The sequence below is a fragment of the Macrobrachium rosenbergii genome, chromosome 12 (assembly GCF_040412425.1).
Source record: "Macrobrachium rosenbergii isolate ZJJX-2024 chromosome 12, ASM4041242v1, whole genome shotgun sequence".
NCBI lineage: Eukaryota > Metazoa > Arthropoda > Malacostraca > Decapoda > Palaemonidae > Macrobrachium > Macrobrachium rosenbergii.
The window spans coordinates 15,720,501-15,745,500 of NC_089752.1; positions in this window are offsets into that span (position 1 = coordinate 15,720,501).

Sequence of the window (25,000 nt, forward strand, 5' to 3'; positions counted from 1 at the left end):
TTTTGTCATTTCTGGGTATTTCCTGAGAAGTTATTTAGAAGAAAACCCCCAATGTTACATTATCATAGAATCCCATTCACTCTAACGTGCCCCGTATTAACACGTTTCATTGCGCTAAACACTCATACATACATACATACATACATACATATATACATACATATATACATACAGAGAACAAGACGGACAAACAGCGTCCACACTTCGATGAGAAAGGCCAACGTACCTCACTTAAGGAGGTGATTTTCCAACGTAAGCTTACCTGAAAAAGAAAAAAAAAAAGCCAGGTTAACAAACATCAAACGCATTTAGTAAGTTTTCTGACAATATCCATAATCGTCTGGCATAATAATTTTGACAAGAAATCAATACAATGATGAAGTTTTTATTCAGGTTACTTCTACCAAAACATAATGCAAGTTTAGACTATACACAGATACACACATGTATATGAATATATATATATATATATATATATATATATATATATATATATATATATATATATATATATATATATATATATATATATATATATATATATATATATATATATATATATATATATATATATATATATATATATATATATATATATACCGGCTGTTTCAAATTAGAGCGCCCCCTCCACAGAACAAATGGAAAGTTATGAAGTTTTCTGCTATAGCCTATCTCAAGTACATTATTTTAAGTTTTTATTAAGCTATTTTTCATTTTTACATTTCTTGTATTTTCCAGACTGAGTGACGGAGTTAGATACAGCCACGGCTAACGACTCGGAGGAAATCAGATGGATTGACTGAATCGGGCTATAACCTTCAGAGAGGCCAGGGATGCTGGCATCCTTCATTCACGTTCTGGATAGCTAAATATGTTAAAAGAGATGAATCCTTTGTTAAAAAGAAACTGGAACAAAAACCCATATGACTGTCATCGCAAAAAGAGTGAGAATCTTGGAAGGCCCGAAGTCCTTTCTCAGGAGTCAACAGACACCATAGCTGAGGCAGTGGGTAGACCAAGAAAGTCTTTACGTAAATTGGCGCTTGACCTAGAAACAAAAAGGAGAAAGAAGAGAAGTTATACAGTAGTGCTGTATATCATGAGTTGAAAAAATCTAGTATCAAGCCATTTCATGTTATCAGCAAGCCCAACATCACTCAGCAACAGAGAGAAGACCGTGCATGGTTTTGTGGTTAATTTCTCAAAGATTGGGATGAAGCTGACTTTCTCCATGTTGCCGCATCAGATGAATTCTTCATTTACACAGTCAGGAAGCCAAATCATAAGAATGACATCGTTTGGGCTGCAAAGTTGGATGATATCAGCGATGACATGTGCTATTGCCAAGTGGTGAAATTTCCTGAATGTTTGGGAATTTATCTGTTTCACAGCCAAACAGTTAATGTGGATCATCAAAGAAAAAGGACAGTCATGGAATGGCGAATACTTCAGAGAAACTGTGCTTACTGGTGGAGCATCTCCTTTCCTCAAAGATCCTGAAAATGTTTTATATGTTGAAGAAGTCACATTTTCGCATGATAAGGCACCATGTTTCAAGGCTCTTCAGACACAGGAGCTGCTTCGAAACAGTGGTATCGATTTCTTCTCGTCAAGTGAATTTCCAGGTAGCTCCACTGACCTTAATGTGTGTGAAAACATTGGTAGTACCCTAAAGGATCGTGTTGAAGCGCGCACAGTGAACTATGATGGTATACCAAGCCTCGAAGACCTGCGAAGAGGTGACAGAAGTGCTCAGGGAAATGGAGTTTGTGTCTCAGCTTTTTGCGATTTCCTGAAATCATACCCTCAAGAATGCAGGCTGTGGTACAGGCAGATGGAGGCCACACAAAAATATTAAATACTCAGAGAGAAACTTAAATAAACACCTGTTCTGAATTACTTTTCTTTTTGTCCATATCAATTTTAGTTTATGCTGTAGAGAAATCAATTTCAGAAACACCCTGTATATATGTATGTATATATATATATATATATATATATATATATATATATATATATATATATATATATATATATATATATATATATATATATATATATATATATATATATATATATATATATATATATATATATATAAATCAATCTGCATATACAATATTTACATATAAAAATCTCCCTTGCTAAGCACAAAAATACCTGAAGCTACTGATATTACTGAACTGTTGAAAACGTGGATTACTCAAATGACTTAGTCTCCCTCTTTCTCTCTCTAATTTTCCTATCATCGCCATCCAAGTCCAGTAGGATGTAAAAGAATGTCACTACTGGCAACCCAACGCCACGCAATCAAGAACTGTAAATGACTGCGACGAAAACTGGACATGGACTCATTTTTCGCCTGACCGAGCGCGTCCTCAGCAGATAATGTTAATACGGTACATTATTTCAGCGTCTATTTGCTTTCTGTTACGCTACTTTATTTTCGTCGTGGAACGGAATGGAATGGGATATAAAATTTTGGCCAAAGGCCAAGCGCTGGGACCAATGAGGTCATTCAGCGCTGAAAGGAAAATTGGGAGTAAAAAGGTTTTAAAGGTGTAACAGAAGGAAAACCTCGCAGTTGCACTATGAAACAATTGCTAGGAGAGGGTGGAAAGCAAGATGAAAGAAAAGGAATAAACGGAGGAACAGTAAAGGGAATGGAAGGAGTTGCACCTATGGGCCGATGGAACGCTGCAAAGAACCTCAAGCAAAGCCTACAGTGCACCGCGTGAGGTGCACTGACGGCACTACCCCCTTCTTTTGTTTATGTCCTTTGTGTTACCTTCCAACGAAAAAAAATTTACAGAACAAAAGAGGAAAATTTAATTAATAAAAATAACATGAGCTACGTGGAAACTGTTTCGTATCATATGCTAACTAGCTAAATAAACGGAATGCCTGACTTTGTTTCATGTTAATCAGTAGGCTAAACAATTAAAGCACTTTACTTCTCGGCAGTGTTGAAACAGTGCATAAATAACTTTGAACAGCAGTTGATTAAGCCTATTTCTGCAATATTAGCCCTATTAAACCGAGTGAAGCTTGTATTCATTCATTCACAATGTACCTCATTCCACTATCCAACGGTTCACAATGTCACCGAATCCAGGTCACTCTTTGCGTCATCTATCGGGAGGAGAGAGAGAGAGAGAGAGAGAGAGAGAGAGAGAGAGAGAGAGAGAGAGAATTTTGTCTGTAAAAACCTCGATTGTTTAACTAGCTAAATAGGTCCAAATGTAAGCAATTCTGGAGTCCGGCAGCGGAAATCGAAGCCGCGCCCCAAGAATCACAACGATTCGGGTTCGATTCCTGCTGCCGGACATCAGAATTATTTTACCTGTCTTGCATTTGGATCTAAGGCTTTGTAGCGACAAGCGTATCCAAAAAGTGTGAAGAATACGAGAAGTTAAGAGGGCATTGTGGATATTACAATTACATACGTATCAGGTAGAAAGTGACCAGTAGGTTCTACATATACGTAGTGAAATAGTTTAAACGGTGGGTACTAATTTTAAATATTCGACTTTCTATCTCCCTATCTCTCGCTTTACATAACACACAGAGAGAGAGAGAGAGAGAGAGAGAGAGAGAGAGAGAGAGAGAGGAGAGAGAAATGTACGCATACAAGAGGCCAAAGCAAGTATAAGCTTAAAGAAATTTCCCTTGCACTGACAACCAAGCGCTAAGCAATCAAGGACTTGAAATGAGCTGTCACGAAAAGCACACAAGGACCCAATTTTCGCAAGACCAGGCGTATCATATAATGACGTTATGTTGATAAGCCTTAGTATAGCTTGCCTGTTTCATTAGGCTTAATTCACTTATTATTCTTCGTGTTTCTTTTCCATTACGTTCCTCATGTCTGCTTGTAAGATGAGCCGTTTCAGTTAAAATATATTATCAACATCACTATCACCTCTAACGCAGTGTGACGCAGGGCTTTTATGAAATTCCGCCGCTCGTTTTTTTCCTGTGTTTTATCTTCCACAAATATCCACTCGTCGCTAGCCTCCACTCTCACACTTCTCATCCAAGAAGGTCTGTATCTTTTGACCCTTCTGGTGCCTACAAAACCACAGCTAACATTATTACGTACTATAGTCTGGCTACAAAAGGTCGAGACTCAAAGGCGATTAGTACGGCTGCCATATTTTCTTAACCCCGTTCAAGCTTTTCGGGAAAAAGAGTTACAATTTGGTAGATTTGGCATTTTTCTTAAGTGGCCCTGCCATTTCTTCGTGTATGGATGATTAAGTGAAGTGACTACAGGCCACAGTAAAAAGGGGATTCTCTACCACCTCTACCCATTCGTCGGCACGAAAGCAAAACACAAAGATCACAACCTTAAACTTAGACCTTGCTGTGCATTTTTCATATTGCCCAAAACCAAATTTAATTAAAGGTATATATGTATATGTATATATATATATATATATATATATATATATATATATATATATATATATATATATATTATACACACCTTTTATGTATATATGTTCATATATTAATATTTATGCATTCATACACACGCACACATTACTTAAAAACCAAGTCACTTGTAAGTAAAAGAAATAGCTGAACTATACGCGCGAACAAACCTTAACTTCGAGGTTAATCCTAAAAGTTTACCTATTTGGATTATGATCAAGTACCTCCGTCGGCAAGATGGGAAACACGTCAATGCCGCTAATTATAGGAAAGTCTCAACCTTTCGTAGCTAAAAAAATTATAGTCTAGTCTCACTGGGGTTGCACCAACGACGTGCCTCAGTCATCACCATCTCCCTTTCATCATTATCTCATCTGCATAACTTCCGTAATTAGACTAATGGCATCACTTCTAACTCCATCCTGCCACTTTTTTCATAATATTCTTCTTTAAGTTTTGTTCTCTGATCGAAAGCATCTTTTAGATGTAAATTCGTTGTCATACCATGATTCATATCCGTTTAGCAATAACGAACGTACTAGACGAATGTATGATCTTACTTTCGTAAGCAATTTCATTCTATCTGATTACCAAATCATATTCAGTCTGTCCATTGCACTGTATAACTTGTCTCTTTTTATTTTTTTTTTTTGTCTTTCACTAAATAAATCTGTAATGGACATCACTGTTCCTAAATATTTGAATGCTTTACCCCCAATAATCGTTTCTCCATCTATTTCCGTTTAATCTCTTTCATATACTCTGTCTTCATTAATTCTGAATTCTTTAGATTTATTTTGTGTGCCATTTCTCGAGATATATAATGCATTCCATAAAGCATTTTTGGAAAACGTGAATTTTTTTTTATAAAAACTGTATGAAGAAGTAATAATTCTGATCAAACTTAAACATTTCCTTTGGATTATTGGAATTTTAAAAATCTAAGCGTTAATATGCTACAAATATAATACTACCAATTCGCTACATCTATCGTTTGTCTCTGAATACAAGATTTAATTATTGACTGTTTTGCTACTATTGAAAGGGAGGGAGGGAAGGAGAGACAGACAAACAGACAGACAGGGATAATGTAAAAGGGCATACAGCATGTAAGATTTAATATCCGTCCAAGGGAGGTATTAGGCAAATAACTGCCTAGAATTACAACAGATTTAACATTAAGTTATTAAATTACACAATGCTCTGTATGATGGAACTCGGTAAAAAGAAGTGATGATGAAAATCAAATAATTTTTAAAAACTGACTACCCAAGAGGCTATCAGGAATATGATGAATAGGCTTATGTATAAAGGATATATCACGGCTAATAAAAGATAATGAAACTAGGGTAAGGAGAAGGATTGGACTTGAGTGAATAAAATAAGTGTTTATGAATACGGAGGATATCAAGAATAAGCAGTAAGCGATTATACGGTTAGGATAACAGAAGGCATTGCTCATGAAAATAGAAAATAAGGCTAATAACAAGAAAAAACCTAAAAGTCCTCATAATAATGCAAATGAAACACAAGAAAAATAAAAGGTGATCAATAAAAAAAAAACTATTATCGACTGAATTATTTACAGAGAGCAACAAGGAACAATTCAAAGACATGAAGTCGGACGTCCAAGGGAGGAATATTTTTCCTTCTCGATGAACTGTTCATTTATCTACATCAATACATGATACGCCGAGTAAGCATTGATAAAAGAAGTTCGATGGATCGATACTACATTGAATCGCTCTCTCTCTCTCTCTCTCTCTCTCTCTCTCTCTCTCTCTCTCTCTCTCTCTCTCCTCTGACAAACGCCCACAGAGCTCGGAACCTCCTCTTTTACCTCCCTATCCTTTGTGTCTCTCCCTAACCCTTTAATCCCAGGTCCACATTATGGGAGGATCTTTCACTTCATAGCCGGGGATCCCAGCAGGATGTCTTTGTTCGCCCGGGACTTTATCCTCATTGCTGGCTCATCCTTCGTCGTCAGGTCGCTAGCTGATGTCTTTGTTCGAGTTTCCTGCTTCGCAGGTTATGCCGATGTCATGCCCTTGTTGCTTTTATACAACATCAAACAAACACCATTTCGGCTTGCGCTCTAAAAGGATGACTAAAAAAAAAAAAATAAGTCTTGGAAAAATAATAATCAGTATAAAGCCCGTAGGGACGAATCTTTGATATTTCTCTCTCTCTCTCTCTCTCTCTCTCTCTCTCTCTCTCTCTCTCTCTCTCTCTCCAACTATACCCCCTTCATTCTCTTCTAACCTGTGAAATTGTTTTCCTTCCCCTGGATTCTTGAATGGGTTTGCATACACTTTTGCTAAGGGTGGGTTGTCATTACTTGGAACAAAGAATTCCATAAATACATTATTTTTAAAGGGACAAAACTATGGACATGTCAGCCATGTTTGGTCTCTGTCTTGTCGGTATGTGAAAAGGATCTTCTCCATTTACGATGGATAATCTTTCAACAGATGCTGATACATTTTCCTTAGTTTTGCCTCTTATTGCATAATATCTTCCTTGGTATATTTACCTTTCTTTTTAATGGTTCTTCCTACGTTTTATATTTGGAATCTCACCTGGTTAGGTCTACAAATACAGTGTGTATAGGTGTATACAGTGTGTATCAGCTGTCAGGCCTTTCCGTATTCAGACAGTAAACTAATCAGATTTCTAGACCAGCAACTCTTTCCCTCCCTCTTCTGCCTACCTTGGACTTGCCACCGTTTCTGTTTTGCAAAGATGGAAATACAGCTCCCCGTAATAAAAATATATATATTTTTTTCTTTGGATTCCCCCAGGTCTAGATTTGATAACAACAGTGAAACGCTCGTCGCAAAGAACATTAAATCAAATTATATAATAGGGAATTTAATTAAATTATATTTATTACCTTTTATCATTAAAACAGATCATAAAACAATGGAAAAGCCTGTTAAATAAACATTCACTTCTTTGTTTTTGATAAGAAAGATCATTTATCACTTAAAAACAAAAGCTTTGTCTTAAGCACAAAAATGTCATTAATACCTATTAATACCTATTAATCAAGCAATTTAAATCACTCTGGTATTCTGGAATTTTGTTTAAGCTTCCGTTTGTAATTACTCAAGGTCCTGCAGGTTTATCGTCTTCTTTGGCTACACGCCCTTTCCTTTTCTGGATTTCAGAGAAAGTCTCCTCAAAATCCAGAATGAAACACTAAAGACAATACTCCCACTAAAGCCGTAAACGAATGAAAGCATCAGACAAAAAAATAAATGAAGAAATAAAAGAAATAAAGCAAGAACGAAATTCAATGGGATAAACTTTGGAAGAGAAGTTTTCGATTTCGGACAAAGACTTTCTTCTTGAGCAGTCAGACCTCCTTTTCAGTCTTAATGAATGTTGCTAAACAGCGCTGCCACAGGCGAAGAGCAAACAAAGGAAAAAGTATATTAAAAAGAATAATTAGTTGGAAGGGGGAGGAAATTCTCTTCTTTTTTTGTAGTTTTTCCAGTTATTCTTATATTTAAATGATAATTTAGGCTTGTTATAATGAATGTTTACACATTTCGAATATTGATGAATTCTGTTAAACTGAGGGCAATTTCCAAAGTCAATACCAGGACGTCCTCGGAGAAGATCTGGGAAAATCTCCCGCAGAGGGAAATGTTCTCCTGTGAAGTGAAAAATTAGATAAGTATCTTAGGGAACGTCTGCGACCATCGACGTAAACGAACAGACGCTAATGGATTTAAAATTGACCAGGGGGAAATTCGGATGTTAATCAAGGGCTTATAACGAGATAAGTATATTAACGGAATTTTTCATTTAATCCTTTTAAAAACGACTGGTGGGGCGGAGGGGAAAACGGTCAACACAATGAAAAGATATTTAATAAAAACGAGCAAATATCAACCACAGGTTTATTGGTCTGAAAAATGTGATCCCTTCCAGATAAGTCAGTTACCAGATACGAAAAAAAAAAAACAGAAATGAAACTTGTGTCAGCAAATAAAATTTTTTATTCCTAAACTGGACCAGAGATATTCTGAAGTTTCCTGCACTGAATCCAGTAAAAACAGAAGACTGGGACGCCATTTTTGTTACTTCCAAACAAATAAATAAACAATTTTAAGCCCATTCCTACATAAACTAAGGAAAAATTCAAGAACTAGAATACATTCACACAATGAATACTTCGTACATCTAAGAAAAAGAAATTCTTTCTCTTTAACCTTACTATAATTTTGTCAGATCTTGCGGCCAGACAGATACACGAAGAGACAAACAATTAAAGAAGTATACAAGACAAGAATACAAACTAACGATAATTCAACTTTGGTTACAAAACTTTTTGTACATCTCTGTTAGCTGACCGGAGAGCAGGGGTCCACGTCAGGCCTTCAAAACCTCACCAAGTATCAAGCCAGCTTGACCTGAACCAAACAACGATTTGCTCGAAAAGGATGACAAAGGAAAAATTCTCCAAAAGACGATAAATATAATAAAGCAAAAAGTCGTAGGATAGGCACTGTTACCTTGCATAACTTCCATCTTTACCCAGGCAATCGTACCCTTGCAGACGATCTGACGTCAATATATTCCCATCAGTAAAGCCGTAGATATAACACTTTCAAGCATCACAGCCATTCACGCAATGGCTATTTCAATTAGAAATCTCCTTCTGGAACTCTAACAAGATGACATCAAATTTGTTCAGCCTTTCACCAAAGAGTCATACGATAATTCGGCGAAAAGGAAATCTCTTTTGCCATCATCCAGGCAAATATGCCATGCAAACGCTCTAGTCCTATTATTTTCCTATCAAAGAAATCTCACTAAAGGCAATGTCATCTTTAACCATTCCTCACAAGCAGAGAATTTATGAGAGAGTATTTCCTTTGTTCCACCGAGAAAGCACTTTCGTAACAGCATTCCTCTCTGCGCAATAACAGCCAGGAAGGGTTGCACGCTCGGGAAGTGCGCACAAACGCGCTAGCAAAGCAATACGACAAGAAATCCATAAAAGGGGTTAGGAGAGTTCTTATATCAACCGTTATGTTTATCATCAATTTTAATTTCTACTTTTTATTTATACTAATATAAGTATCATCATTACCCCGTTTAACCCTTTCGCTGCGGAATTTCTTTTGGCTCTCTTTCTCAGCTAAGTATACATTTCAAAAAAGGCTTCCAGTTTAATGAAAATAAAATATATATATATATATATATATATATATATATATATATATATATATATATATATATATATATATATATATATATATATATATATATATATACTACATCTTTAAGCACTGTACTTTCAGGATTGAACTTTATTTTAGCTCTTAAGTAACACATTATGTGTAAAAAATATCAAAAACTGGAAAAAGTAAAAAAAAAAAAAAAACTGGAAATTCGCTGGATTCTGAGACCTTTGTTAGTGGCACAAGTAATCCTTACAATACACTATTAATGTATGATATATTCATGGTACACATTTGCAACACTTCTTGTACATTCTATGTGTAAATGCTATACCTCGAAATATGTACATGATAATACAGATATCTTTATTACTGATATTAACCATCCTTTCTCTAGATCATCAAACTGATATCTGTCCCTTGCAAATTCTACTCTGTAACGTGGCGTACCTAATATGAAGCCAGTTTCACTAAAATAACTTCAATGGAAGGTTTGAGAACTAACCCCATTTCAACTGCAACAAAAGCCTATATATCCATGGAAATTAAATCTGTCCACTTTTTGATAATTTGATCTTTTATGCAAAGATTAATTCTTACCTATCATAGAATAGAAATATTTACTGGATTCTTTTACTTACATGATCATCTATTTCCTCAGGAAAAAATTTAGCAAAGCACTCATAAGGGGTCAAGTTTTCACATCCAATTACCTTATGAGAGTTTGTATAATTTACTGCATTATCCAATTGTTTGGGATTATTATCGCTGAATTCAACTTCAGTCCTATCATTGAATTCAACTTCAACCCATGTGTATGGCACAGCAACATCAGCATAAAAGCCCGATGTAGGGGTATCTTCATCATGATCATCATAATCATCATCCTCACTTTCCATCAGATCAGGATCATCAATACCATAATCAGATTCTGAACCTACAAGCAATAAAGTTTCTCGATTCCTTCCAGTTAAATATATATATATATATATATATATATATATATATATATATATATATATATATATATATATATATATACATATATATATACACATATATGTGTGCGTGTGTACACAAATATAAATATATCCATATACATACACATGTATTTATATATATACATATATATAATATACATAAATTATATATGTGTATATATGTATACATATATGCATGTGTATGTATATACACATATATATGTCTGTGTATAAATTCATATATACGTATATATAAATATATATATATATATATATATATATATATATATATATATAGAGAGAGAGAGAGAGAGAGAGAGAGAGAGAGATAAATTGCATTATATATATATATATATATATATATATATATATATATATATATATATATATATATATATATATATATATATATATATATAGAGATAGAGAGATAGAGAGAGAGAGAGAGAGAGAGAGTAAAACGTTGGATACAAAGGTGGGTCTGAGACAGGTGCATGATGTCTACATGTTATTTGAAGATAAGCTGGTTTTACCCGGGCTATTTCTTACAGAGAAGCCCGTAAGACTCATTCTGACGAGATGCAAATAATAACATGGTCGGAATAAAGAGTTACGTTAATGATGTAAAAGCCATAACGACGAGGCTCCATGGTTGTTTAACATTTTAATGGATTTGATGATGCTACATTGGGAAAATTTAGAATTTTTTCTCGAGAAAATTTATGAAATTTTGAAAAACACAAAGAAAAATGTGATAGGAGGTGAACATAACTGAAGAGTGGGTTCTTTTGGTACAGATTACAGAATCCGAAATGGATCTACAACTTCTTTTGCCTTGCCTCGGCCTAGCAGCACATTTTGTTGCGCTTTTGTACAGTGGAACCTCACCGGAATCCGTCAAAATGGACCCAGGTCTGAAATCGCCTTCGGAATCAAGGATTTGCTTCTGGTTGCTGTTTTTAGATTGGCAAGCGCTAACAGGCAACATACTGGACAACACTAAGAAGCAGGAAATCGATAATGATGATTACAACGGAAAAATTCAAGCATTGAAGGGAGATGTTCATCTCGAAAGAGAAGAGAGGAAGAATCTGACACTGCTGAATGTCAACATAGGCAAAAGAGTCCATGACCTGGAAAATGCTATTCAAGAAAACTGAAAGGAAAAAGAAAAGGAGGAGATGCAAAGAAAGGCACTGGAAAAAGAAGAGGAGGAGATGCTGTTGTACACAGGACGGTTTAACAAGCAGAAGATGGAGAAGCAAGTCTTGGAGGACAAGATCCTTTTACTCGAGAACGGAAAGCAGCTGATGCAGAAGGAGGTGGCGGCTCAGGAAAATGCACGATATATGCTGGAAGATGAGATAACGAGTATGAAAGCAGTAATAGGCGACTGACTAAGAGCGCTGCCGCTAATGAAGAACTAAGTGATACACTGAACAACAAAGTAATGAGCTTGACGGCTCAGTTGGCAAAGCTCAATTGCCAACTTCGTCAACAAAAGGTTGTACCAGCTCAGCTGGAGACGGAACTGCGTGAAATGGGTGAAGAAATGATGCAGATGACTAAACGAATCCGAGGACTAGAAAGCGAAGACTGAGAAGGAAAACCTCCAGTTCAACGCTCGAGAACTCCAGGAGCAAGTTGGAAAGCTGTCGGGAGAAAATGGCTCCCTACAATGTCAGCTATAAGAGAGAAAAATCAAGCTTAGTAGGGTAGTTTTTACTGCAAGCGAAAGACAGGCTGGAAGAGATGGCGAGGCTGGTCAACGGCGTGGACGAGAAGAATCTTCTTTTGAAGGGAGAGCTGCAAAATCTGCAGGCGAAGAATGAAATGCTGCTCCGCGACTTCAACAACCTCCAGATGACGAAGGAATACTTGGAAAAAGCAAACAAAAGACTGCAGAAAAGGCTTGCAGTTCTTGCGAGCCGGCCTCGGTCGGACGGAAAGGAAGTTAGTTTATCTGATAAAGTAAGGCAGGAAGACTCGCTTATGTTTGCCGGAGGAACAATGATGTTATTTACTCAAAAGACACCATTTACTGTTTTTGTGTTTATTGTCATTCCTTGACGTAAGTGAACTTAGGTCAAGGAATACAATAATGACTTGGCATATAACCTTAGAAAAAAACAATGATACATTTATATATAAGTATACACGCATGTAATTATATGAATATACAGTATACTCGTACACGTGCGTATACATTTAAATATATACAAAAATGTATATATGTATATATATACATACACACACAAATATATATACACCGTATATTAATAATACCATTATCACGTGGTTTGTGTATCACACATCATCAAAGGTGCAAAAATACGAGACTGGTTGTAGATGATGACGGGTTTTCGACTTTATTTCCAAGCCACTGAGGAAGGGCTGATACAAAGTAGCAGAAATCACACTACACAGGATACTGTATGCACGGAGGGAAGTACGGACAAACATACAAACCTTCGGAGACCGGACAGGTGTCACATGGGAGGGGCGATGATTTAAATTCATTAATGATAGGGTCAGGTACTATGTTTACATATATGATAATCCTTCATCAGTGGCTTAGGAATAAGGTCAAAATAATCGGGGCCTACACCAAGTCTCTTATTTTGTCACCTGTGGTGAGGTGTGACACACACACATGTATATACACACATATATATCTATATGTATATGCATATATGTGTAAATATACATATATATATATAAATACACAAATTATGTATATGTATATATATATATATATATATATATATATATATATATATATATATATATATATATATATATATATATATATATATATATATATACACACACACATACTTGCAATGATCTCTGATTATGTTAACCCTACAAAACATATTTTTGTTTAATATTGTGACACATGTATCTTGCTATATGAAACATGAGTACATATCATGAATGAAACTTTACACATCATGAAAATCCCGAAGACTAATCAAATTCTGCTACTAATTTGGGAAAGTTTTCCGAAAAGTACTACAGGCCAGCATTTTTTTAAAATCGCCAACAGATGGCAGTAGTAGAACAGAATAGAATAAGAATAGCATACAGCAGGGTTTAGGCCAAAGGCCCAGCACTGGGACCTATGAAGTCATTCAGCGCTGAAAAGGAAATTGAGTGTAGGTAGGTTTGAACGGTGCAACAAGGAGGAAAACCTCGCAGTTGCACTATGAAATATTTGTTAAGAGGGGGTGGATAGAGAGATGGAAGAAAGATGATATGAATGGAGGCACAGTAAAAGGAATGAAAGAGGTTGCAGCTAGGGGCCGAAGGGATGCTGCAAAGAACCTTTAGTGATGCCTACAGTACACCGCATGAGGTGCACTGAAGGGCACTACCCACCTACGGGCCAGGTGGCAGCAGTAGACGACCATTTAGGAGTAGAGACCTGGCTTTTTTAACATGGCGAGTAGTACAGTCTTTCTCCGCACTGAAGAGCCACAAACCCCTACCCAAAGTCATCCATCGTTGTGAAAGGGTTAAGGTATAAGGTAGTAAAATTAATGAAACTAAAGAATACTTAGCATTTCCCTAAATTTCACCACTGAAAGAATTAACGCCGTAACGGGCCAATTCATAAAGAAGATATTTATTTTTATTATATGTGTATGGGTATATATATATATATAACGTACATTTATTATTTATATATATATATATATATATATATATATATATATATATATATATATATATATATATATATATATATATATAATGTGTGAGGGTGTGCCTATATAATTTGTGTCCGCGGGCGTCTGTTTATTTGAGAATAAAAACAAATATTAACACTTGTTCTTAATCACAAGTTCAGAAAGATTTGCAGAGTAATTTCCTCTTCAAAGTTATTATCATGTTAGTCAAAAAGATTGCCACTTTGATCTATATATAAAAAAATTATCTTTTTTCACTAAAAACGCAGTCATCTGTTCCACAAGACAATATCCCTCTTTATCTTCCAGCGTTTAAAAATATTTACAGCCTGTGTTACATATTTCAATGACAGTTCTACAATACTTCCTTACACATTATTTAGACCACAATTTCGGATTTTCAGTAATACAAATACTTTTCCTTTTACCAGTCATTCTGTTACGTGCACTTCGGTGTTCACAAAAATTCGGGATTCACAAACATTTGTTTGCATTTTACCAAGTAGTAAAATGCAAACGATTGTTCTTCTTAAGATAGTTTTTCGAACAAACCAATTCTATTGCAAATTTTCCTCGTAAGTAAAACAAATAAACGAATACATAACTGTAACAATGTCCATTTACCTACATATTCACTGAAAGAAAACCCCTTTCCAAAAGACAGAGATATAAAAAAAACTTCACTTAACGCTAAATCACACCGACTGAGCATCTAACCAAAACTTACATCGAAAATCGGAGAATTGTGACATCCTGTTTCCCTACAATAGTTAAGCTCGCAAGATCGTTCCTTGTTTCCTCTACAAGAATGTGGGATAGTCTCGCAAAATATTAAGAGGTATAAAACTGAATAACTCAGAAACTGTACATTTCACCTATAACTGGCGTAAAGAAACAGTTAAGTCATAATAAAAACCTGGCAATTCATAAACCATATTCCCACCCACTTAAAGGGATGATTCTAGAGAAAAGAAGGCGACCCTTAAGGCACAGGAAAAAACCTACGCAACTAATTCATCTACAAATAATTTTCCTTAAGAATATTACGCCTTGCATTAGGTTAAGTATACCTTAGTTTTACCTGACCACTGAGCTGATTAACAGCTCTCCTAGGCTGGCCCGAAGGATTAGACTTATTTTACGTGGCTAAGAACCAACTGGTTACCTAGCAACGGGACCTACAGTAACACGAAGTACAGAAGGAGACATGAACTTCCTCTTTCCATTTTTTTTTTTTTTTGGTAACAAAGAGAGCGTAAGGTTAACTATCCCTAAATATGAACCAGCAAAGCATACAGAAACTTGATGGACTTGACATATTTTAAGTACAGAGCAGTTCTCAAATCCTTCACAAATGTTAAGTACTTTTCGACTGCACGGGTATAGTACTTATCTTATAAATGGCTAATCATTTTGGGAGCAAAGTAATGGTGCATCCGCCAAAAAATAATCATTATCAATTTAATAAAACGTGCAATAAGGTTACTATCTGTCTGATATAAGGTATTTGACTCCAAGCAACGGTGGTGACATTTTCACCGACGATAAAAAATATACAGACTGTTAGCAATGCCGATTGAAGTCTTCTCGTGTTACCTAACATCCTGACATTTTGCCTCATGAAACTGTATCCATCAAAATGCATGCCTTTGTTTTTAAATGTCATGAAAGTCAATAATCTCATACCAGTCTCAAGCTCTAATAAAAAAATAGGATTGACTGCAATGTAAAAAGTCCTTTCCTATAACACCCAGGTCCTACTAGCGTGAGCTTAAGTAAGAGAGAATCCCTTTATCAGTACATAAAATCATCTGGCCTAGATGCAAAATCTATACGAAACAGATACTAATGAAGGAGTAAATCCGACAGTGTACGAATTAATAAAAGCGTCTTCTTTGCCAATGGAAAATTTATATCTAAGGAAACTTGTAAGACAGGATAACCTGTGTTGTCATGTTTAAATACAAAAAAACTCCAGTTTATCACATTTTGGTCAAATAAACGTCCATCCCTTCCTCGAATAAACTATTATTCAATGTTAACAATAGGACTTAATCTGTGTCAGCGCTGTGGATGAAACGAGTATGATAAATTTCCTGTTTGCTGTCTGTAAGGTCTTTAAAAGGGTTTTGCAATATTACCGACCAATTTATTTTGAGAAAAAATGAATATACTTTTATAAAACGTAGACATTAACCAAAATCATCTTTATTTCGCAAATTATTATTAGAATTATTAGCAATATCCTGCCTGGAGACCTTCAACAGAATATAATGTCTTTAGTGATAAAAGGAAAGAACATTTGTCAATAATCAAAAGAACATTTAACTTGTTTTAGTCATACATCTAACCCCTCACGTAAAAAAAACTGCTTTATTGAATTTCAACATAGTGAAATACAAACACGCTTTGAAACAGACACCGCTAAATTGACAGCTCACTGTTCGTTTGCCGTTATACGGAATGTTGGCTGGCTGCTATTTTCCGAAATGAAATAGATCCTTCATTCAAGGTTGGGAACTTGGATCTCCGTAAATTAAATTTCTACATAATAATTATATTTCCATTATTTTACAGCATGCAAATACCTCCCTTTGTAAAACTTTTTAATATCTGACGACTTCTTCCCGAGTTTTGAATACTGTTTTAACTTTGTCATTTTTGACTACTCTTTCCATTACTTGCGATTTTATTATTTAGCCCCAGGACTCTCCTCAGAGTATGTCACAACCCTTAGAATATTAATGGCATTGAAGTACCTTGTCAGTGTCACTTTTGGAACACTTTTCTTAAGAATGTAGAAGTTCAAAACCAGTACTATAAATGGTTTTCTAAGGAAGTGCCTCTTCATTGGCTTCTTTCATCAGGCAGAATAGATGGCCGAGGAGCTAGTCAATGTTATTAAATGCACAGAAAAATATTTGCGATTCGAATATCTTCCGTATATTGATGTTACTATGATTATGAGTCTAAATGTGCAAAATTTCACATAAAATGAGCCTAAATATAAACGAACTTTAAATAAATAAATAAGTATACACATATATATATGTACATATATATATGTATATATATGTATGTATGTATGTAATGTATGTATGTAATAATATATATATATATATATATATATATATATATATATATATATATATATATATATATATATATATATATATATATATATCTAGAAAATCATAGGAGATGCATGAATAAGCATAGCTTGAAAACCACAGGGAAAATAACAAACAGGATCCATGCCAAAGGGCTTTTGTGATTTTCTTTATTCACGCATCGTCGTGGCACAAACAGGTAGCTAGAATTCTGTGTCCTGACGATGCGTGAATAAACTTTGTCTGAAAATAACTTGGTAGAGATCAACTATTATTTTCATGTGGTTTCTGAACATCACCACACACACACATATACATTACATACATATATATATATATATATATATATATATATATATATATATATATATATATATATATATATATATATATATTATATATATATATATATATATATATATATATATATATATATATATATATATATATATATATATATATATATATATATATATCAATAAACAGAATGGATCTGACTGGCTATTTATTTTTCAGTGGTTTGTGGTTTTATATATCTATCTATCTATCTGTCTCTCTATCTATCTATCTAAATATCTATACATATATAAAATAATACATACATATATATACACATATATATATATATATATATATATATATATATATATATATATATATATATATATATAAAAACATAAATAATAACCACATACAGAATGCGCTAAGATCTGTTTGATAACTAAAAGTTAAATTCTATTTCTAACTTTACAAACAGTTGTTTGCACCAAATTTCCTTTTTTGCATAGCTGCTACAACTAAATTCATTTTCCAAATTGCAAAACCATTTTGTTGCAGACAAATCAATTTTGTTTTTCAAAAGGCATTTGCTTCATGAAATATATTTATTCCAAGCAATCGCAGCTCATGGCTCTATATACATATATGTATATATATATATATATATATATATATATATATATATATATATATATATATATATATATATATATATATATATATTTATTCCGTTAAATTTCATTATTGCACTGGAAGTGTGTCTTGCCTATGCAGTTAAAATTAATAAATTACTTCTGATGCAAACAGAGCAGACATGCATATATATATATATATATATATATATATATATATATATATATATATATATATATATATATATATATATATATATATAACATATATATTATATATATATATATTATTATAATATATAATATATATATATATATATATATATATATATATATATATATATATATATATATATATATATATATATATATATATATATATATATATACATACCATCTGTTGTGATTTAAAAATGCTGGCCTACAATACTTATTGGAAGACTTTCCCAAATCAGTAGCATTATTTGATTGGTCTTCAGGATTTTCATTTTGTGTAAAATTTCAATCCATGATTATGTACTCATGTTTTATATGGCAAGAAACATGTGTCTGTGCAAAAAATATGTTTTGCAGGATTAACATAATTAAGATCATTGTACATTATGTATGTATGTATGTATGTATGTATGTATGTATGTATGTATGTATGTATATATATATATGTATATATATATATATATATATATATATATATGTATAATATATATATATATATATATATATATATATATATATATATATATACATACAGTATATATATACATATATACACACACACTATATATATATATATATATATATATATATATATATATATATATATATATATATATATATATATATATCTATAGTAGTTCTCATAATACATTGCATTTCCTATTGGCTCTGGCCCTTTCTAGTGTGTGTTTTCGTTATACACACTTTAGAGTGAACAAAATTTTCATTATGCTGTACTTTTGTACTATGCAATGTTCTCGTGCACATTATATTCTTGCTTACCTTATAACTATATTTAATGTAATTTCTTTACTTTGTATTTATGCATGTACGAGTATATGTGTATATACACATATATGTATATATATTTATATATATGTATATGAACACAAAAACGCAAAACACCAAAATAAGGTTCAAGAAGAGGAGACCTTCCCCATCACTTATGTTTATTACCGGTATGCATATTTTTTTCAAGAATTCCTTTTGAGAGGTTTATCCCATACATACCTAGAAATGCTTGTGAGTGGCATTTTTCTTTAGAATTTTCTTTATTGTTTACTATACGTGAATGCATAAATATGGAGAAAAAAATGCCTTTTTCATATCACTGTTTTTAATAAAATTAATATAAGCATACGTTGTTGGTTTACTTGTGAGGACTGGCTTACAGGGCGTCTTGTAAATGACATCTCTTAAGCAAATGCAGCAAAAACGGTAGTTAAACCAGAAAGGAATGGTTCTGAACTCTTGAAATGAATTCAAAGGGCGTCTTATAGAAAGTGAAAATAGTTTAAGAAGAAACGGCAGAAAAATGAGTTGTGGTTAAGGTTATGATACCGTAAGTTATGAAAAGTTATCACTGGGTTAAAGGTTACCTATGATATAGGAGCATAAGAAGTAAACATGAAAAACTACAAGGTGGGATATTGTAATATGAGGCTGAATTAATGAAAATAAAAGGATTGTTTAAATTAGTGTAGCAAGACAGTACACAGATTCAGAAGATGAATCAAGTTGTTATTTCACAAGGCATGAGATAAAATGGTCGGATTTAACGAATTGTTTTGGTTGGATTTGAGCAAGAACTTTAGATAGAAAAAGGAGTTTTACTGAAATAAAACCAAGAAGAATAATTGTGTCACCGTAATTAACACACTGCTCAAAATTAATGAATAATTTATCTATAGAAATATTAATACCACAAAGCTTTCATTAATCTTTATATTATGATGAAATACTCCTTTTGTGTTCCGCTGTTCCGGTGTTATATCAAATCTCGTTTGAACCCCCAAAACAAATCTGCAGCCTTAAAACCCACTACTGCAAGTATTCGCATAAAAATATATACACTTTGCAACATCATGTTCATTCTATTGCAAGCAAGTCTCTCTTCATTACCCAAAAGCAATTTAAGCACTTTGTGCCATTAAACAATTTAAACAATTTATCCAGGAAAGACCTCATTTTTGTAAAAGAAATCTCGCCACATTAACTCCAATTACCTCACAAACTTTTAGTTTAAGGGATAAGAACTCATGAATGATTAGGGAACAATACACACCACTTTCACACACACATACATACACAAAACCGCACCTTGCTCAAATATGATATCTACTTGGCATGTTCATTGAAATTAAACGTTTGCTCAGTTCGATGATAAATTCTTTCAATTTACTACCAGGTTATAGACTTCTTCAAATATTTCCTCTAACAAATGTTTTATATGTGCATTTCATAGCTCTCACGACCTCCCCTATATTGAGTAAAGTGAATGTCACATTTCCCATCCCTCTTCTGGAGTGAGAATCACATATATTTTCTATCGTCATAAGTGCAAATCACGTTTGTCTTTCTTTCTGTACGGATTTTGTGAATATTTCTCAAAAAGACAACAAAAATGTCATAAATATTAAAGGATACCTATACACTTACGCTATCAAAATAATAACGAAATCATAAATATCTACTATATACGTAAATTTCGCATTTGTTTGAATGTTTACAGCCTGAATGTAAATAATGAAAAACAGAAATAAATAATTACCAATCAACAATACTGACGTATGTCATCATAAAGGCAGGAATAATTAACATGACAAATGAGTTACAGAACATCCATATATAATTTACATAACGAACAATGAGACATACTACACATCAAGTTATCCAGGCAACCAAGCCCCCTCTCTCTCTATCTCTATCTCTCTCTCTCTCTCTCTCTCTCTCTCTCTCTCTCTCTCTCTTCTCTCTCTATATATCTCTCTGAATATATAATATATATATATATATATATATATATATATATATATATATATATATATATATATATATATATATAAATCACACACACATATATATATATATATATATATATATATATAAGAGAGAGAGAGAGAGAGAAAAGAAAGGAAAGAAAGAAGAAAGAAAGAAGAAAATCAATAAATAAAATCTTGAACTTTTGAGCATCCACATAGGTAATACTGCCGGTTAAACAGTTTCACAGATTCATAATAAAGGAAATGGAAGAAAAACGACAGCGTTCAGAATTAACAAACCTCCGCCAAGGTTGAGCAATTCTTTTTGTTTCTAAAAGTTGCCTTCTCCCGAAAACTTACATTGCTATCACCCCACAATGCAATCAGTAGTGGCCTGTCACATAGCCCATATTTGGTGAAATTTCTGCCAAAATCCGCGTATAAAATTTAAACACTACCTATCTGGAGTTAATTATATATGAAAATTCATATTGCATAATCAGCTTCAATGACGAAGATGAAGCTACGTGTAGGTAAATAAAGGGATTTTAGAAGCACAATAACAATTCATACCTGCCTGATGACAAATGCTTTTCCAAGTAGGAAAGAGGATTTGCTTGCAAGAGACCATACTTGCATGTTGCAATGCGGATTTTCACACACAATGCAAACTCGGTTTAGGTGAGGGAATTGGAAATTCACTTATCGAAAGCAACACACCTGGATTGATCAAATTATTTAATACGATCAACTGATGTTAAGAACAACGATAACCGTCGCAGATGACTAAATTGAATTACTTTAAAAATAATAAATTTGTTCTTGCAACAGTTGTCGAACTCAGAAGTATATTGTTTTCGAAAATATTAAATTTGTACTGAGAAAATATCGATAGTTCTTTCACGTTGTAATATTCATACAAAGCATTCATATTTCCATAGTCCCTGTTCAAAGACTGTTAAAGCGAATATCATGCATCACTTTATGAATGAAATTGTAAATAATATTCCTATCGGACAAGAAATTTCCTTGTAGCAAAGGGGGTCATTTTACGTGATGTCTTTCCAGGTAGAGCGTTCACTGGATGATTGATTTGATTGCAGAGAATCGGGGATTTTGTTGATGAACGCAGAGGAACGTACGGACCTTTGACGGAAATTGCTTCGTGGAAAGTCCATTTGTCATAAAATACGCAAAATAATCACTGATGAATGTCATCACAGATTTCCGTGTAAGCGGACTGACGTTCGCAATGAATTACGGTATTCTTTTAATGTATAAGAGAGGCCGATGGGACGGGTAATTTACTTCCTTTATCTTGCCATTTCCAAATGGAAATAAGGAACAAAAATTATGTTTAATCGACGGACTTACCTCAAAGAATGGGAAACTGTATTAGTCACGGGAGAAGGAAGAGAATTCCAAAGCATGGAAGGGGAGAGAGGAAGTAATTCTAGGACAGATTTCCGAAGACAATTTGGAAATTGGTGGCCAGACTGGTGTTTCACAGATGCCCGAGAGGATGAAGGTCGCTCTCCATAAGCCCGACGGAGCAATAACCGAAATAATACCTAGACATAACTGATAGAAGCCACCTTGTAGGCAAAATAAGAAATAGAATCAGGAGCAGCGAATGTGAGTACTGATTAGATACACTGATTTCAATTCAATTCCATAGGGGAAACAAATGAATCCCAATGAGGAAACGAGAAATTTTCCATCGATATATGACGGGTATTTCAAATAGACGCTGCACTGCAGAAAAATTGTTTTGACATTTTAAAAAAAGCCAAATTTTAAAATAAATTTAGTCATTCCAACTGTGTGACTTCTTCAGGAGTAAACTAGGATAATGTCCTTTCACACGTCAGATTTCTAAAAGAAAGCCATTATTAGACAGCGAAACTAATATCAAAACAAAATGGTTTAAAAAATGTTAAATACACGCAACCACAGAATTTTCAAATAGTAGCACAATCCTATGTAAAAATTTTAGTTTTAGTTGTTACAGAAATACGATATTTTTCTAATAGCATGGATTAAATTTGCATAAAAGGCTTAGCCTTGTGTAACATGAATCTTGGATCATAATATGGATTTATATTACTTTCCTTCTCTGGCCACTGTTTTTTCCCTCTCGTACACGGATTCTATTCCTTGAAAGTTTTGCTTATGAATATCATGGACTTTCATGCAAACCCCGGATATTTTCCAGGTAGAGGTTTTCAAATAAAATGTTGCGTCTCCTTACTGTAAAAATAGCAAAAATGTAGTCATTTTACCCCAAACGGCAATTTAATTAATAGCCGTATCTGATGCTAGCATTAAAACATCCAATTAATTTACGCTGTAGTGGAAAAAATGTCACCATACAATATGCTTCTTTCAGCAGCCGGTACCAATATTATTGTTTTGATGATTTGGGCCAAGAGTGTTATCCATTTACGCAATAATTCTGCATTGTCACAAGGTAACAGAGCTGCCGGGCGAGTTAGAATTTGGACACCACAAATATTATAATCACTAGAAACGCTACGTAAACTTTAAAAAGACTCTCCACAGGCGTCGACACCGATGTCAACCAATGCGACGACATAAAAGGGATAAAAATAGTTCTCCAGACATAATCCCGGCCGGATAAGAATAAAAGTAACAACAGCAATTTTAACAGTAACAACTGGTGGGAAAGACTCTTGCCAACGACGTGTATGAGTTTTCCTGTCCTGTGCGCAGAAAGATGATCATCCACATTGGTAATAAACAACAAAGTGAGAGACAACAAAGGGGAGTGAGAGAGAGAGAGAGAGAGAGAGAGAGAGAGAGAGAGCCTGTACAGAGCAGCTTATGAGCAACCTTCCAGAGCTTATAAAGTTCAGTAGTTCGGATACTGATACGTTATTTAAAGGTCTCGATTAAGCCAATGATTTAATTAAGGCAGGCGTTCTTATCATCCTTATTGGTTCTGTAGCAATTATTGTTATAATTTTCCTTACTATTATTAATTTCATTATCATTTACAGCATGACACGCCTCTGTGGTTACTCAATATCGTTATAGGTATAGTGATGCGAGACGTGAAATATAGAACACTAGATGTTAGTCCAAACTTGCGAGATAAGATGGGATTGGGATGGAGTATGGAAGGGCTGATATTTGCAGCCAATACAGAACTGAATGATGATAGCGAAAAGAAACTGCAGAGATTGGTTAACGAGTTTGAAATCGCTCGTAAAAGGAGGAACCTGAGAGTAAACATGGGTGATAAAGTCATGGTAAGATGTGGGAGTGAGGATGATGCAGTGGTGAATGTTAGTAAAGGTGGTGACAGAATGAAAATAGTAAGTCCTTATAAGTTATTGGAAGTAAAGATTTCGGATGGCGGTTGGATGAGAGAAGAGGCGTGACATAGTACGTGAAGCGAGGAAGGTAGCAGGATGAGTGCAAAAGACTGGCAATAAACTTTTAGTGTCTATGGAGGCCATGGCTGGAATGTATGAAGGGACTGATGAATCCACACTCCTGTAGGGAAGTGAAGTGCGGGTGTTAAATGTGAAAGGAAAATCTCGAAGGTGTAGAGATACACTACTTATGTGATATCTATAGTATTAGAAGAACAGAAAGGGTAAGCACAGTGGAAATTTGTAAAGGGAGCGGCATGAGGGTTAGTATATGTGTAACGATAGAAAGGATCGTGTTG